Here is a 16,373-nt window from a genome sequence, read left to right on the forward strand (position 1 = left end):
CCTGACTGGTTGCAGGTTGTATTTTATTTTGGTCCAGGGAGTGTTGCTGTTTTCCCAACAGTTTATTATTAAAATTTTCAGACATACCAAAATTGGATGAATTTTACAGTAGGCACACATGGACCGTGCTCCCGAAATTCTGCAATTAACATTTCATTATATTTGCTTTATCACATACTTGTCCATCCTCCCCTCCATTGGTCAATCCATCTTATTTCTCTAAATCCACTTCAAATTTGCAGATACCAGTATACATCCCCGTAAACACTAAAGCAAGTACATTATTAAATGGAATTCATATGGTCTATGGTTACTTTTTGAATTTGTGGGTTAACTTTACACACTATGAAATACACAGATCCCAGGCAGACCATTCCAGTAGGTTTATTTTTAACGCCAGTAGAAGATAACTCTCCACATATCACTATTTTCCACCTTGGCTGTTTGAATGTGCCGTGTTGTTGCGGTCTCTTGGGCCCCACAGCTGGCTTCTCTTGGGGGAAGCCTGGATTTCATGTTTTTGCTGTACTTCCGATCTTGGGCCTCCCTTCAGGTCAGTGAGCCTGGATCAAACTTGCAAATTTGTGGTGCAGCACTTTGCCTGTTCACCACTGTGAATAGTGGTGGAATTGGGACTCTGCCTGGATCTTCCAACCTCCTCTGTATACAGGCCGCCACCCTTTCCCACCCTTCTCCCCAAGCAGGTATTGCGCACAACAATGGCAGACCTTGCTAACCCAGAAAGACCTTGCTAACCCAGAAATGGCAAGACACTTGGTGTAGGGAAACAGAAGACCTTATCCTGGAATTGGTTTGAAAGGATAAATCAGGGTAACAATCCAAGTCTGTTTTTTAAAAAATAGGGTATATTTGGGAGTGAGGAGGAGGTAAGGGGTGTCTGTCCAATCGACCATGACAGTAGTGGAGATGCCACTGTCGGCAAATTTGCTCCCCATCTCCCTCCAAAACTCGCCCTTGCAAAGCTTCTTGTAAGTTAGGTAAGGTTAGCAACCCAGGTTTGCAGGGCCCAGGGGATATGCAGGTATTTTGTGAGCCTTCAAGGACTCTCTAAAATATAACGAAAAATCCCAGAATGAATTCTTATACACCATGCTGCCTCTCCCCACAGACGACCTCGCTGGCCTAAAAGGGCGGCCAACGGCAGTGAAAACCAAGCCCGAGAGCGCAAAGAAGAGCCTGGTGCTGGTTTTGCCCAGGACATCTGCCGGCTGGGCGAGGGCAGGATCAGTGTCGTAGCGGGTTCGGCAGACTCGGGAGCCACTCCCGTGCGCAGTTAGCTTGCGGTGGGTAAAAACACTCTGAAAGCCTGGAGGACTTTCTGCCTCAGGTTTCTAAGTTCAGGCTCCTTTCTTCAAGATTAGAACTTTGGGCTTCTTGGCCATCCAAACCTGGAGTGTCCCAGCTACGCCCCAGACCTGGAGACTGGCTTTGCTTGCTACCTTGCTAGGGTCTTTGCCACCCCATCCCCCACCCCGCCGTCATCCCCAACAAGCCTGGCCTTCCCACGCGCTTGAGGGGGGGTTGGCATTGCCTCCGCTTCCCCCCCACCCCACTGCCCCCCTCCCGCCTCCAAATCCCTTTCTTAACATGCCACATTGTCCCAAAGAACACAAGGAAGAGAAATTGGGGAGGGGGGGATCCGGAGGCCACAGCCAGCAATCAGGCCGTCTCTCCCCCTAGCAAGGACACACACGTCGTGAGCCCGGCCTGAAATGTGTTTCATTATCACATAAAAGGCTCCCGTGGCGAAGGAGCCGAGAGGCAGGGCCGGGGGCCGAGTGGGGGACAATGGAGGCTGAAAGCGCTGCCCTAACCTGCTATGTTTCGTATGGCACGCCCATTGTGCGAGGGTCGTTTTAAACTACTTAGCGCGCCCCCCTTCACTGATCCCGGCCGATAAGATATAGTTCTGTCCGAATACATAAAAAGGATGTCGGGGAGCAGGCGCTTTCGGAGGCTTTTCTGGGCTTCTTGTGTCTTTCACGCCCCCCTCCCGCTTAAATCCCTCCCCTAGCCCGGGTTCCGAGCTTACGAGCTCACAAATCGCCTCTGCGCGCTTTCCCCGACTCTACGCATTGTGGGGTGCAGAGGCTCTCCCCCCTCCTTTTTTTCCTTTTTTCCCCACGCCTTCCGCGCGCCGGTTTAAGCAACCATGATCTGTGAATAAACAAAGTCTGTAAACAACTGAAAAAAACATTCTAGATCCGAATTCCAGGAGGGTAAACTTTCCATGCCACGTCACACTTCAGCAAATTTGCACAGATATTATATTGCCTCCCCCTCCTTTATTATTCTTTTTTTTTTTTTTTGCCAGGATCCCATTGTACTTAACTGAATTTTATAACGCTGATCGATATCTTGGTAAAATATTCATTTTTAAACTAGCGGGCAGTGAAATCTTTGCTTTGTGTGCTAAAGTCAACAGTCGCTTGGTTTGAGCTCAAATAAATGCGGGGATGCCTCGGCTCGGAGCAGTCTTCCTCCTCCCTCCGCGCGCTGGACGCTCCGCGGCCCGCCCGCCCGCCTGCCTGCCCGCCGGCCGCCTCAGGTAGGGAGCGCGCCCACCCGAGGGCTGCGCCCGGCTCCCCTCCTCACCGTCCGCACCCCACTCCTGTCCGCGCACTGCCCCTCCCCCAGCCAGTCCTTCTCCCTTCCAGGGCTCAGCCTCTGGGGCGGGCTTGGCTGGGGGTAAGCTCAGCCAACGGAGACTCAAGGGGTTGGGTTTTTTTTGCAGGGGGTTCGGAAAGTGCATGACTTGGAAGGATGAGGGGTCGTAGAGTTGCGAACTCAGACCAATTAGGCTCTGAGCTCAGAGCAGTTTGGTAGTGCCCAGAGGAAGCCACACAGGCCCCTCGAAGAGCTCGGGTCTGGGGATTTGATCTGAGAGCAGCGTGTTTCCGGAGAAGAGTGGAGGGTGGAGTGTGGGGAACCCCCTTGGCCTCAGAATCTAGGGTGGGGGTCAGCAGAAAACGATGTGCGTGGTGCATGGGAGTCTGAAGAGGCTGAGGCCCGAGCGTGGTGACACCCTCCTCTTGGCGTGCAGGGGTTTGAGTCCAGTCTCAACTCTTTCTCGGACACCGGCAGGCCGAGGAGACGGTGGGGGTCGGCATCAAACAGCAGCAGGGGAGGGGCCGCGCCTTTCCAAGATGCGAGTGAACCTCAACTCTGACTGCAGGAAGCGGCTGGTGGCCTTTGCGCACCGGTGTGCTTGGCTGCAAGCAGGTTGGGGAGCCTCTGGGGTTACGAGCTGGGTCCAGGAGAGAAAGTCAGAAAGCAGACGCGGGGCCATTTATCATCCCATTCTCCCTGCAACCCAGTCGCCGATTTCCCCCCGTCCACGGGCAGGAGCACGCTTGCGCATGCCGGGCTTGCCCTCTGCGGTTCCGGAGGACGCGAGTTCGTAGGACAGAACAGAACCAGCCACATCTTTCCTCCGCCTGGGGAAAGGCGTGGACCTCGGAAAAATAGTAGTTCTGCTGCTGCCCCTTGAAACCTCAGGACTCTCGGTTTTCGAGAGCAGGGCATGATAAAGGTGTGTTTCCCCAGGTGTCTACCAGCACCCCCCATCCCCGCCCCCACGCCAGATCCACAATCTACCTGGGGTCTTTACTTTAAACGCCTGGGTAGTAGGCACTGTGACAGGCCCGTGCCTGACTCGGTTACTCTGGGTTTTGGTCTGACGCGACAGGGAACTGGTACATGGAAATTGCCCACCACCCCGACCGGAAAGCTTTTCCCATGTGCACCGCAGTCACCAGACTTCGAGCCCAAGTGGGCAGAAATCTGTTTCGTTGTTAAGCAGGGTCAGTGTTATGTAGTCACCTTCCTGTGTGGGGACCCTGGGTGGCCCCTCCTCTCTTTCCCTGGTGCCTTGGGCTGTGCGCCCGTGTCCACCGCACCCGAAGCCTGCTGGGGAGCGCGCCCGCCGCCCTTCCAGCCCTGGCTTGCCTTGCGTGGCTGGTTATCTTCCCTGAACATGATGGAACGCCTGCAGGACACACGACAAGGCTAATCGTTTTTAAATAATTAATGCCTCCCGTTCCGCTGGTAATGCGCGGCGTCGAATCCGTCAATTACTTGTCATTAGACGGGTGTCGCCCCACGGCCTTCCCTCGGGCCTTTGATGGCCCCGGGTCCCCTCGCCCAGGCCACTCCACGGCCGAATTCAAAGGTGCCGTGCCTTTGAGAGCCGGGTACGGAGTAGCCATGACCCTTAATTCAGTGCGAGTTTTGAAAGAAAGACCCTCGCTGAAGAGATGTAATCTTCCAAATGGCCAATTTAAACGCCAGATCTTTATCGCCCGCCTTCTCCCCGGCTTCATAAAGAGAAGCCGCTCTTCAATGCTTTGGGGGCCTTTTAATGTGGGAGTGGGGCGAGGAGAAGCAAGAGATAAGGCTCAATAGGGCAAAGGAGGAGACGTTAGCCCGAGGAGGTACCTGAAGTTACCTGGGGGCAACACGTTTTCTTCCGGGCAGTGCATGCTTCTACACATCCGGGGGTCTGGAGGTGGCCCTGGCTTGGAGGGAGGGGTAGCCCGAGATGAGATTTGGAATGTGCAGACACCAATTAATGTTTCAAAAAAGCAGTAAGGCCTTTTCTGACTATGCACCTTCACCCTGCAAGAGAAGGCAGGAAAGGAAACATTTTCCTCCCAAACACCGCGAACCTGGAGTTGCAAGCAGTTGGTTCTGGCTAATGTCGGCAAAGTAGTACACATCAAGTCCTGCCATACAGAATAGACCACCTCCACTCCCACGCACACCCTAGTGCCATTAGCTCTAGTTTGTTGTCCCTGCTGTAGCAAAAGAACAAGGTTTCAGACCTGAAATCCTTTGCTGGGTGGGGGACAGCATGGACACCAACCCTGGCGGCGGCACCATGGCAACCAGGCCAGCCAGGGGTTGTGGAGTAAAATGTAAAACGTTAAAACACACAAACAGAAAAAAATAATCAATCCCCAAAGTTTGCAACTTGACTTAATTACACTTCTTGCTGTTTCCTTCCCTGGTCAAATGTTCTTTTTACATTAAATAAAGATTCAAGGGTCTAGGGATCTTATCTTTATCTGTCCCCTTCTGAGCGAAAACAATGCACTGTATCTTCAGCCTTCCTTAAATGCGAAGACATCTCCACTCTAGGCTTTAGAGCTAACTTTAGATCAGAAATTTACTGTAGCCTCCATCCCCAGGACGGGCTTTCCTCTGAGAAGAGGTAAAAGGAGATGGGGGTGGAGAAAGATAGTGAGAATCTATTTTAACAATGGATGGAAAAAGGATGAAGGCCTGTGACCCGCACCCCACCCCCACCAGGGTGCTGGGCTGTTCTTTCGGTCTTCAGCTCCACACACGCAGCCTTTCTAGAGCAAATCATCCTGATTGGGATTTTTTGAAAAATTCTTTTTTGATGAGAGGCACCGGATGTGGGCAGGATGTTACAGGCACCCCCAGAGACAAGCAAACAAAAATAGGGTAGAATGGATGAATGTCCTCAGCGGATCTCAGCAGGGTCTCCAGCTCCCAGCAGGCCTCTTCTCCCTTTAACAAAACTCCCAGGGAGTTCCCTACCCTGGAGCACTCCAGGGGGTGCCTCGGAAGCCTAAATCCTGGGCCATCTTCCCCATTCTGTTCACAGCCTTCCTGCCCACTCTCTTATCCCTTTTCTCCTTTCTTCTCTAAAACAATCATGTGTGTCCCCAGTTGCCCCCTCCCGCTATTGTATTTGTTGATGACCTAACACGCTCACACCAAAAGCCACACACAGAAAACCAACAACGTGGGATGGGAGGAGAGACCAATTATGACTGAGGCTAACAAGCAGGGAACACCCAAGTTGAGGCCGGCTGTCTCCTGGGAGACTGATGGAGGCTTATTTTACAAGCTGTAATTCCGTCGCAGTCCCTCTTGCTAGACTGGAGGTGATGCCTATTCTCCCCTCCCCCTCAGCCCCTGCACCCTTGGGGCCTAGTCCAGATCGCTGGTATCCTCTGCAGAAGAAGCTGCCACCTTGTGCTAAAGCACCACTCATGTAAAGGTAAAGAGGACAGGGAGTTTTTACAAGCATACCTTCACAAAAATGTGCTTATTTTTTACATTAGTTGCTATTTGTCAGAGCTCTGAGCTCACTGCCAACATTCACATGGACTGGTCAGATGTCATTGTCACCACTCCCCCCCGCCCCCCGCAGGTTCACATTAAAAAGCATTGACTTACTTGTTCTCTCTCTCTCTCTCTAAAGAAGGGGTGATATTTCACTGTTAGATAACACAACTGATAGCTGGGAGTGCTAAAAGAAGCAACAAATTAAGTTACATTCATTCATGCAAAACTAGAGGTCTCACTTCCCACCAGGGCAAGTGCCTGGAGTTTAACCCTCTCTTGTTAATTAGAGGCAGCAATATTCCCAGCAGTGTCAGGAGATGATGCTGGCATTACTATACTTCCTTGACTTAAACATCATTAAATTTATCGAGAGAGAATATTTCAGCCTCACAAAAGTATGTGCAACGGAAAAATACTGGCGTGTAATGCACAATTATAACTTTGTAACGAGAATTGTGTGCTGATTTTTAGTTCTACTTGCTTATGTGGTTCAGTCTCTGCTTCCTTAAATGGTTGGGTCCTAATTTAGTTTTTAATTAGTAAGTCAACTTTCCCATTGTTTCATTTATTTGAAAATAATAAGACACAGGTCCAAAAATAAGCAGGGATATTTTTGAACTAGGGTTGGTAATGATCTGAGCAAATAAAAATAAGATTGCATGCATGTAAATTTTGACTTGGTATTTCATGAAAAATATCTCAATTTATTATTCCTTCTATATTTACAAAGCAGAAGTAATTATATATTGAATTTTGTTTGGAAATTGTTGCTTGCTGAAAGGAAAGCATATATATAATTCCTAACTTGATTTCATGAATGTTAAAAGTGCTTTATTTGAAAACATAAAACAATCTTTGGAAGTATTTGGAGGAGAGGGCTTGGAAGGCACTAAGGCCTGAGGTAGATAGCTAGATAATCGAAAAGGACAGATGATGATTAGATGACATTTTCTGTGAAGGAACAGGGTGAGGTTCCAGGGCAGGAGCTGGGTTATAGAGAGCTTCATATGGAAGTCAGAAGCATCTCTAGCAGAAACGTCAGGAGGTCAGCATGTGCGCCCTTCGGTATAAAATATACAGCTTTGCTCAAGCCTTTTGCTTGCTTTACTTCCACAAACGCATTTTAAGTTTCAAATAAAGGAGATCAATTTCACTATATATTTTTCATTTGTTCTGTGATTCTGAGCTACATTAATTGGGGCAGTTCACACACAGGAAGATGTAACTTCAACAAATCTATCCCCTGCTAGCTAAGAAAATTCTCTCTCTAGAAAAGAGAGATTTTTTCTCCAGAAAAGTTAGTCTATTTCTTGGCAGAAGTTTTGTTTTACCATTTTAGTGTTGTCAGTGGCCTTCATGCCCCCATCCACGTCCTGCCCTCTCTTATTTTGAATGGAAACACTAGTCAATCCAATGACCATTGAGTGGGGTTTTTCTAGGTGCCAGGAACCATGCAAGGTATCTTCCTGAACAGGATCTCTTTTAAGCTTCCCCATGTCCTGTTGGTGGAAATCCTAATTTACAGGTAATGGTCTTGGGACTGAGGGAAGTTAGGGAACTTGCTCCAATTTCACAGCGCAGCTTTGAGCTGGAGTCTTTCAACTCATATTCCCTCAACTTATTCTGGCTTCCCAGGACTCTGGGCCACAGAAAATTCTTATTTCAATGAAGTAGGAGGCCAGCCTTCACCAGAACTCTGGAATCTGGAAAATGAGCAGGGACATCTGAAGTGTTAGGGAAAGTCTGGAAAGAAACTGGGAGATCTCAGAAGAGCCAGGCTTTGGTACCCCCTGGAAGCATGGCACAAACCCCAGGGACTGTCCTAGCAGAGACGAGGATGGGTGATGTTTGGTATCAGGCTGGATTCTCATTTTCTCTACTGGGGTAACACAGTCAGAATTCTTATGTGGCCATGGTCCCTTGAAGTTGACCAGAAGTTCATTCAGGCCTGGACCACGCTTTTCTCCCACTGATGCTTCCAGGGCCAGCTAGCCAGTGCTGGAAATGGGGAGGCAGCAAGCAGGCTCTTACATTGCGATTAGAAGGGAAAAATGCCAGAGAGGAGAGAAATGTCAGGGGCAGAGACTAAGGGCTGACATATAAGTTTAAAACAATCCACATAGCCAAATCATTTCTGAGCTACAGCCTATCTGCCTTATTCCCTACTGGGGGATTCTGGGAGCAAGGGCTAGGAATGTCCTAAGAGGCTCTTGCCTCTGACCTCCCCCTGACCTGCACCTGGTGGCCTGACAACACAGGTGACAGCATAGCTGGAATGCACACGCTGCCCACAGCTAGTCCCCAGCACGCCCTGGCCCCAGCCCCAGTGACAAGCCTCCCCCTCCCACCCCTCACATATATACCAGTGCAGATCTCCATAAACACCTGCCTCTGGGGTTTGCCCCTGAATAGGATGCTGGCCTAGGCAGGTCAGCCTGCAGCCCTCAGGGAGGGAGGATGCTGCCCAGCACCCAGTAGGCCTGTTGACTAGAAGAGTGCCACTCCAGCAGAGTACAGTGGCTAGCTTGTGCCAGGCTCTGGGGACACAGAGTGGAAACGAGCACTAGCCCTCCTCAAATCGGGGCTCAGGCTTGGCTTGGAGGTCTCCTTTACTTTTTGATATCCGGGAAGCTAAGTTCCCTGTCCTGTCCATTTTTAGTGGTGTGAGATTCCCTGCAGACTTAGCGTCTTCCATTTCGGCATTTCAGAGACAGGCAGACAATTGGATTCTAAGGCCAGCTCCTCACACATTGGCATGTGTATGGTCAACTCTTGGAAGTGAACAGAGTTCTAGATAAAACTGTATTCTCACTCCAAACTGGATAACTGAGTGTTAGACTAAGGTGGGGGCACAAGAATGACACAGTTACCCACAATCAGGTTGTGTGCTGAGTATTGTAAAAACGGCCAGAGAAGAGGAGAATGCCAATTTTGGGGGCTGCTTATGGGGGCGAGACAGCAGAGGGAGGAGTAGCCAATCTATATTTTGTCCTTTTTCCATTTTAATTGCCACCTCCCCCAATCAGCAGAGTTTACCAATTAAAGGCCAACCTCTCTTGATTTCTTTGCTTTAAAGGACATTTCGATTCACCCAGGCAGACAATTAAATCCCCCTCGTGCCTCTCCCTTCCCAGAGCTCAGGAACAAATGCATCCCTATCTTTTCCTAGCATCCAGCAGTGGGAAAGAGTTGATCTCAGGTGCTCACCTGCAGTTATCAGAATGCCAGACTCATTTAGGGAGCTCAACTCTGGAAGCTGAGGCGATCCCTTCATTGATTGTGGCAAGCGCTGTTTAGATTTTGCCCTTGCTCAGTAAACAACTAAAAGTAACTGCATGATTTCTCCCCTGCATTCCGCAATCTCTCTCCTCCTTCCCTCCCTCCTCTCTCTCACACACCACGCGAGACACACACACACACATGCACACCTTCCCTTCCTCAGGCCCAGGCCTCTGGGCTCCTGGTCATCATAAAAGAACAGGCAGATCACTATCCCTGTATAACACCCTTAGCTAAGGGCCTCACCACTCCCAGCTGCTGGACGTTTTGCAGGGTTTGGGGTGGGTTCTGTGACTTCTTCCCAGGACTTATGACTCTCCCAAGGTGCATACCCTCCCACGTTCCCAAGCCCCCAACCATGCCACATATGGAAGTCCCCACCTGTCTAGAATGCTTTCCAGAGACTTTCCCGACCATTCCCCCCTTGCCTCCCTTCCCCCACCCCAGCCCCTCTCACTGTTTCCTGCTGCAGCTCAGACCCAGTTCAATGAAGTTGAGGGTGGAGGGCAGATTCTGTCTGCGGTGCAGCAGCTCTGCTTCTAGCTGAGGTAGCCATGTCTCAATACAGATCTGTTTTGGAGGTGAAAGCAAATTAAAATGGCAAACTCACTCAGTGATGATCAAACTTCTAAGGTCCTTAACAAGATCTCCATTTACTCCTCAATTACTAATAGAAAAAGAGAAAGATGTACTCTATTGTCCACCATTTGCATTCTCTGAATAGACTGTGTGTTACAATTAGCCCCCCTCATTAGCTCCGTCTCTAAGAATGGGTTTGCTGTGAAGCAATTGTGAGGAGCGTGCGTACTCTGCCATCTATTTGTGTAAAATAAAGTAGGCATAATTGCCAGCCTTCCAAAACAATAGAAAACCTTAGTACAAATCCTAAACAATGATAATTTAAAATTTAATAATTCTTTTTTTTAAAGCCAAGTGATAAAGAATAGTTTTCTTGCAGACATTGGATAGTCAGCCTGCCTTGACTGTGTTTTTTAAAAAAATTAAGGGACTTTCTCTTTCAAAGTCTGTTGTCTTTCAAATGGAATTCTTTTCTTGTTTGCCTAAATGCCTTTCACATGATAAAAGATATTTTTCAAATTAGATCACCTCAACTTAAAATACAGTTACCTATTATCAGCCAGCCTGGAGCATAAAGCATTTTAAGAAGTCTCACAGATCTATTTTATTTTTTAGAGTTCAGATGTTTCATGGATCCTTTTCATTTTTTAGGATTTTTAAAATAAAACAAATATTGTAATTTGTAAATTCTTAGGATTTGAGATAGAAATATTGCTCACAGTATCGAGTATTCCACATTAGTCAATAGCGAGCAGGTAAATATATATATTTCTAAATGAAGGGTAGCTCTGGAAATTAGACAGCCATTTTACTACATAAGGTATTCTTGGACAAACCAAGAAAGTATGTCCTTTCTTTTTCCAGCACAGTTTTGTAAATGGAGTATAAAATGTATTTGGAGTTTTGATAAATTTATTACGTGCCAAGTATTTCTTTGCACAATGTCTGTCTAGTTTGTGCCCTGGGGGCAAAACAATGTATCATATTCTTGCATTACAGTTTTGTGGTGGCTGCTCACAGGCAGGTCACATCATCCTACTTTCATTGTCATTGGCAGTGCTATTTTGTTGAATATCAGTTTTGATGTGATTAATGCTTATTTCCCAATTTCACCTTGCATTTTCTTCTAAATTTTATGTTTGATAAAATAGCTCAATAGTAGTAATTAAACCTCTCCTCACAAAGGTATATCTTTATATTTCTCAATGCTTGTCTTTCTAGCAATGAAATCCACATTAAAAACATTTCTGGGAGAAGATAATTTATTTGTTATTTTTGGATTGTTTAAAACTATTAATACAGTATGGAAAAATAATGCTGGGTAAAAATAGAATTGATTCTATATCAAATAGGAATTTGTTTCCTTTACTGCCTTCCTTTTGGCAATGTCTGTGCAGGTCTTCCCACACTTTGGCTAGTTCAGTAAATACATTCAGTTTAGATATATTTTAGTTCGCCACGTCTGAAGCTCAGGCAAATTGCCGCGCTAAGTTTTGAAAAATAATTTAGGAGAAACTTGCACATATTTTGAGGACGCGGGGTGTAACCTCCCATGGCACCGAGACAAGCGACATTCTGTTTGGTGCAAGGGGCGAAAAACACGACCTAACGGTGTTTACATGTGTATTCAGCCATGAAATTGAATATTATCAAAGTTGAAAAAATGCAAATCAAATTAAAACCAGAGAAAATTGTCTTTGGAATTACAGCGGCCTGGAGCCCCCAAGTGTTTGCTTAAATTGAATCATTTAGAAAAGAAAAAACATCTAAACTGCCCCCTCACTCTTCTCTTCCGCTCCCACCCCAGGCACGAACCTTGTTCTCTAATTCTAGCAGGAAATGTATCAAAGTTGAGGCACAAATAACTCGCTCTAGGACAAATAACGTTGGAATATATATACATGTGTATATAAAAATTAAATGCCGCCCTCTATCTAGGTGTTCACAGAGTCGGACCAGCTTCCGAAATAAAGCAGCACCCACTTTCCTCATTCCTGGGTGAGCCCCTAGCCGCGGGCTAGCGGCCTGGCTCAGGCTCCCCGCGAGTGGCCCGGGGAACTTCGGAGCAGCCTTCCTCGGGCTCGGGCTGCGGGAGCTGGAGCGGGAGCGGGTGCTCGGGCTCGGGGAGGGCGGCGGGAGCCCGGGTACCCGGGGCCAGGCAGCCGGGGCCGATCGGGCGCGATGGGGTCGGCAGAGCAGCCGGCCGAGCCCCCGAGTCCTCGCGGGTCCGTGGAGCTGTCCGGGTTTGGCGAGCTCCTGCTGCCGAGATGCGCCAAACACGGAACCCGGGTTGGCCCTCCGGGGGGTTCTCCTCGCCCCCTCCCAACGCTCACTTCGCTGACACAGGACTTCCAAGGTTCTTAGTGGAGGAGACCACGAAAGGAAAATGCCTGCCAAATGTCACTGGGGATCGGGGGAGAGATCGAAAAGAGCACGAGGCAGACGGACTGTCATTCTCGCTTTTCCTCCACAAGTTCTAGAGAGCACAGGGAACCGACCCTAGGCAGCCAGTCCCCACCCGGCCCGGCCTATCCCACCCCAGTCGCCATGGGCTTGGTCAGCTGTATTCCTCTTCCGCCCTCCCCATCGCTCTCCCGCCTCCGGGAGCACTGGCAAGTCCGGAGTTTCTCCTGCAGGTGCCAAGGTCGGCCCCGTCCGGGAGAGCCCGCTGGGCACCGCGCAGAGGAGGGCCGGGCGAACAGGCAGACTGCCTTGGGGCAAGACTGGAAGCGCAACCCCGCTGCGGTGGGAGCGGGACCCAGGCAGCCACGCCCATCAGTCTTAGTTGGGGATACCAGAGGGGGCTAGGATGTGCTGGCACGGCCCTGGAGACACTTTCATCCCATTTAGTGACCTCAGGATTTTCGTTTCGCTCCCCTAGCCTGCACTTTCTCTTCTTCGAACCCTCGTCCACCCTGCTCCAGCCCAAGCTGCACCGTCTCCGACCCGATATGTCAAAAGGAGTTCGAACTCTTTTTCCTCTGGGGAGGAGAAAGAGTGGGTGGCCTCCGCGTCATTCTGTCTTCCCTTCCTCCTCCTCAGTCTTGATAGAATCGAAAGGCTGCCCTTGTTCAAGAAACATAATAACTGCACTCCAGCTGACTCCGATGGGGGCGGGGGGCCGAGTAGTGGAAGCGCATTTTATTTGAAACCTGTCCCTATATTTTCCTTTCCAGGAACCCCTTGATAAAGACCAGCTCAACCACTGCTGAGAAAACAGACCCAGGCTCCCCAGAGCGGTTAACCCGCCCGCCTCTGGGCAGAGACTGTAATTGGGGTCGTGTTTGGGAGACTCGGGACCCTATTTCCAAGGAGAGCTGTGGGGGACTTGTTTATGTTTGTTGTTTTCAAAATCAAGCAAAGGAAACAACAGCCAATTAAAATGCAATATTTTTATTCCCCTCGCACGTCGTCAGTGATTTGCCCCCAGGGACTCACAATTTTCCCAAGCCTGTTAACGGGTGACAATGAGTGAGTGCCTCCTGTAATTTAATTTTCCTGTCACACTAAATAGAGCTACATTGTAAACCTTAGATCTACTCTTACTGATAGGATCGCCTTGTTTTGCCATTTGCACCATAAAGACCCCTAAAAGGGACACTGTATTGTGACCTCTACTCTTGAATTATTCAAGAACTTAATGACATTTTCCATTTATAAAAGGGAACTAATTGCCATTGATGCAAAGCATGTGACCTTCTCCCAGTACCCAGTATGAGAATGTAACCATCTGTATGTGCATAGAGGGCTGAAGAAGGCGGGTACAAACAGGAAAAACACATGCAATCATAACCAGCTCAAAATGGACACTGGAATCAAGCAAGGGTTTAATTTCACCCCAAACCGTGACACACAGCTCCACAAAATTCCCTTCACCAGACCTAAAATCTGCATAAAACCTCACATCAATTCAGGCTCATTTTGGGGGACATGACATGACTTTTTAGCTAGGACTGGAACATTAAAAGTTTTGATAGCCAGTATGCCTTTATAAATGTAAAATTACTTTGATATCAAGCAAAATATCTAATAATTTGCCTCCCTTCTTTTGTGGCTCTTTAAAATTATTTACTTACTCAAAAAAGAAAAAGAAAATCTCATAAATTGGGATGGAACCGCATCTCAATATTTGCTGTTTGAATCAGTCTTGAGTTTCTACTAAAGCCGTTATTGAAATTCTTCAATAATTAGAATTATCTCTCTTCAAATTACTTGGAAATGGATGCTTATCTTTTTTTCTTCTTCTTCTTCAAAGAAAAGAAAAAACAAAAGAAAACAACCACAAAGAACTCCCAGTGTGTTTTCTACTCTTCTTTTACTTTTTCTTGGAGGAAAGCGAAGGGAGAGAAATGGACTTCACCAGTGTTCTTTGGCTTCAGCAATTCACAGGTCAGTGTGCAGAGATTCTGGGATGCTGTTCCTGGTTTATCTGAGTCAGTCCACAGCAGGTATTAACCACTTTTAAAGTGCGAGTGGCATTAGGAGGTTGGGAGCAAAGCACTTTCTTGTGCTGAGCTGCAGATGCTTCTTTTGAACTTTGAATGATGCCTGGGACAAGGAATGGTCATTTCTGCAGGGAACAGACAGTTCCTTTTAGAAGGATGCTCTCACAAACTACCCCCTTCCCCCGGGCTTCATTGAGAACTAAGTATCCTTTCTGTGTTTGGCTGTGAATCCACATCTCTATCTTGTAGAATTTCTGGAAAAGGAAAATAAAGTACATTTGAACACCTAATTTGACTTTTATGAACCCCACGTTATATCAACATGTTTGACACAACTGGTGGTGGTGCAGCCCGAAGTTGTACAAAGCAGAACGCCTGACACTCCCTCTGTCAAAGTGTATCAAATGCCATTTAAAGGGAATTGCCATAATACTGTTATTACCCCAGTTGTGTAATAGAGCAACTGTTTTCCTATTTCTCTAAAAGAAACCTGTTTCTCTCCCTGGTATCTTGTGCTTTTTAGTTCTGTAACATGGTAAGAGAAATGGAGTAAGGTTACATAGTTCTCATTGTTAAATAATAAAGACATATTTAAGAAATATATTTGAGACATTTTCAAGTCATGAAAAACAGGGATATGTATGAGAGGAGTGGCCAGCCACCTTCTTGCATGTCCCCTGTGATAAAAGCAATGTTTTATGAGGCAAATGTTAATTTAGTTTTAGAGATTTTTCACTTAGTTTTCTGCATTTAAAACATTTTATAACAATTTGAGATCGACTATAAGACAGAATAAATGATAAGTGTCTCTCATAGCATTCTGTAGTGTTACAATCCAGGAATTTTTTCACAGTGACAGTATACTTTCAAAATGAAATTTTAATTCACTGTTCATGTTGTCATCATGGATAAATGACAGTCATGTTTCTTTTCATATTAAAAAACAACTATCTTGATCAGGGACCACTTGAAGGACATGTTAAGATTGCGGTGTCTTTAGGGCAGAGCAAAGTCCTCTTCTGGCCGCATTCTGAGATCTCATCCTCTTCTGAATGGATATCTGTGTTGGTAATCTAGAATGCCATGGGAGACATTCACTGAGTTCAAGTGAATGCTTTTAGAAGAGTTGCAAGAGATTCTGATTGAGCACTATGTTTCACCCAATTCCTGTTCCCACTTTTTCCCTCCAATATAAAAACAACGTTGAAAAGCATTCCCATTTGGCCTCTGTAAAAGGGTAAATGAAATACCTATCTCATTTTAGTTCACCTGTAAAACAGGTTTCTCATTTCTCAATCAAGCCTGGTGTGAAGGGACACATTGGACTTTAAATTATTTTATACCCTTTATCTATTTTTTTTTAAGATCTGAACTGTTGATGTACAGTTTTTAAAATACTAGAGCTAGCAAAAGTTGACAACTTTCCATCTGATTTTATTTATTGAAACGTGTGCATCACATATATTTACTGGACTTCTCACTGTCCATTTTTCTTCCCCTAGGAAATGGCATCAAGATAGTTCAACTAAGACATGGGCACTAAAAATATTATAAAAATACCTTTCTGAAAAACTCAGTTTCTCCTGTTTAGTAAATATTTATTTTATCAACACGGGCTGCGTTCCACTGTGTCAGGATTCTGCATGTGCATGGAGCACTGTTCCAGCCTGAGAAGATGGTTCTGAGGCCACTTAGCAAGACATTTTCCAGCATGAGCAGGTTTCTCTGTGGAAATAGTGACACCCTGTTCTGGTGTGTGGTCTTTCCTCGGGGAACTTAGGAGGTACAAAGCTCCTGAAAATGTTCTTTATGCTGGTTGAAGTTCTTATGTCACTATACTGATTCCCTATGATGCAGATTTGAATCACAGAGTAATTAAAACATGGATCAAGTAAGCCTGGGGTTCACCAAGGCTGAAAGCTGTAGCCATTCAAGGCATCATTTCTGTCA

General features: G+C 47.0%; 1 long non-coding RNA gene across 2 annotated transcripts in view; it reads left to right on the forward strand.

The window, feature by feature from the left end:
- The first annotated feature begins 2,309 nt into the window (after nucleotides 1-2,309).
- Nucleotides 2,310-16,373, forward strand: part of LOC107000514 (uncharacterized) — an 18,409-nt gene continuing 4,345 nt past the window's right edge. The window contains exons 1-3 of one of the 2 annotated variants that reach the window (XR_013398826.1): nucleotides 2,310-2,569; nucleotides 14,234-14,367; nucleotides 15,926-16,373. The exon at nucleotides 15,926-16,373 is cut by the window's right edge and continues 4,345 nt beyond it. This is a non-coding gene — a long non-coding RNA (uncharacterized LOC107000514). The remainder of the gene's footprint in view (nucleotides 2,570-14,233; nucleotides 14,368-15,925) is intronic. The other variant, XR_013398827.1, reaches the window with a different exon arrangement.

Source organism: Macaca mulatta, chromosome 10 (genome assembly GCF_049350105.2).
Source record: "Macaca mulatta isolate MMU2019108-1 chromosome 10, T2T-MMU8v2.0, whole genome shotgun sequence".
In the NCBI taxonomy this organism is placed as follows: Eukaryota; Metazoa; Chordata; class Mammalia; order Primates; family Cercopithecidae; genus Macaca; species Macaca mulatta.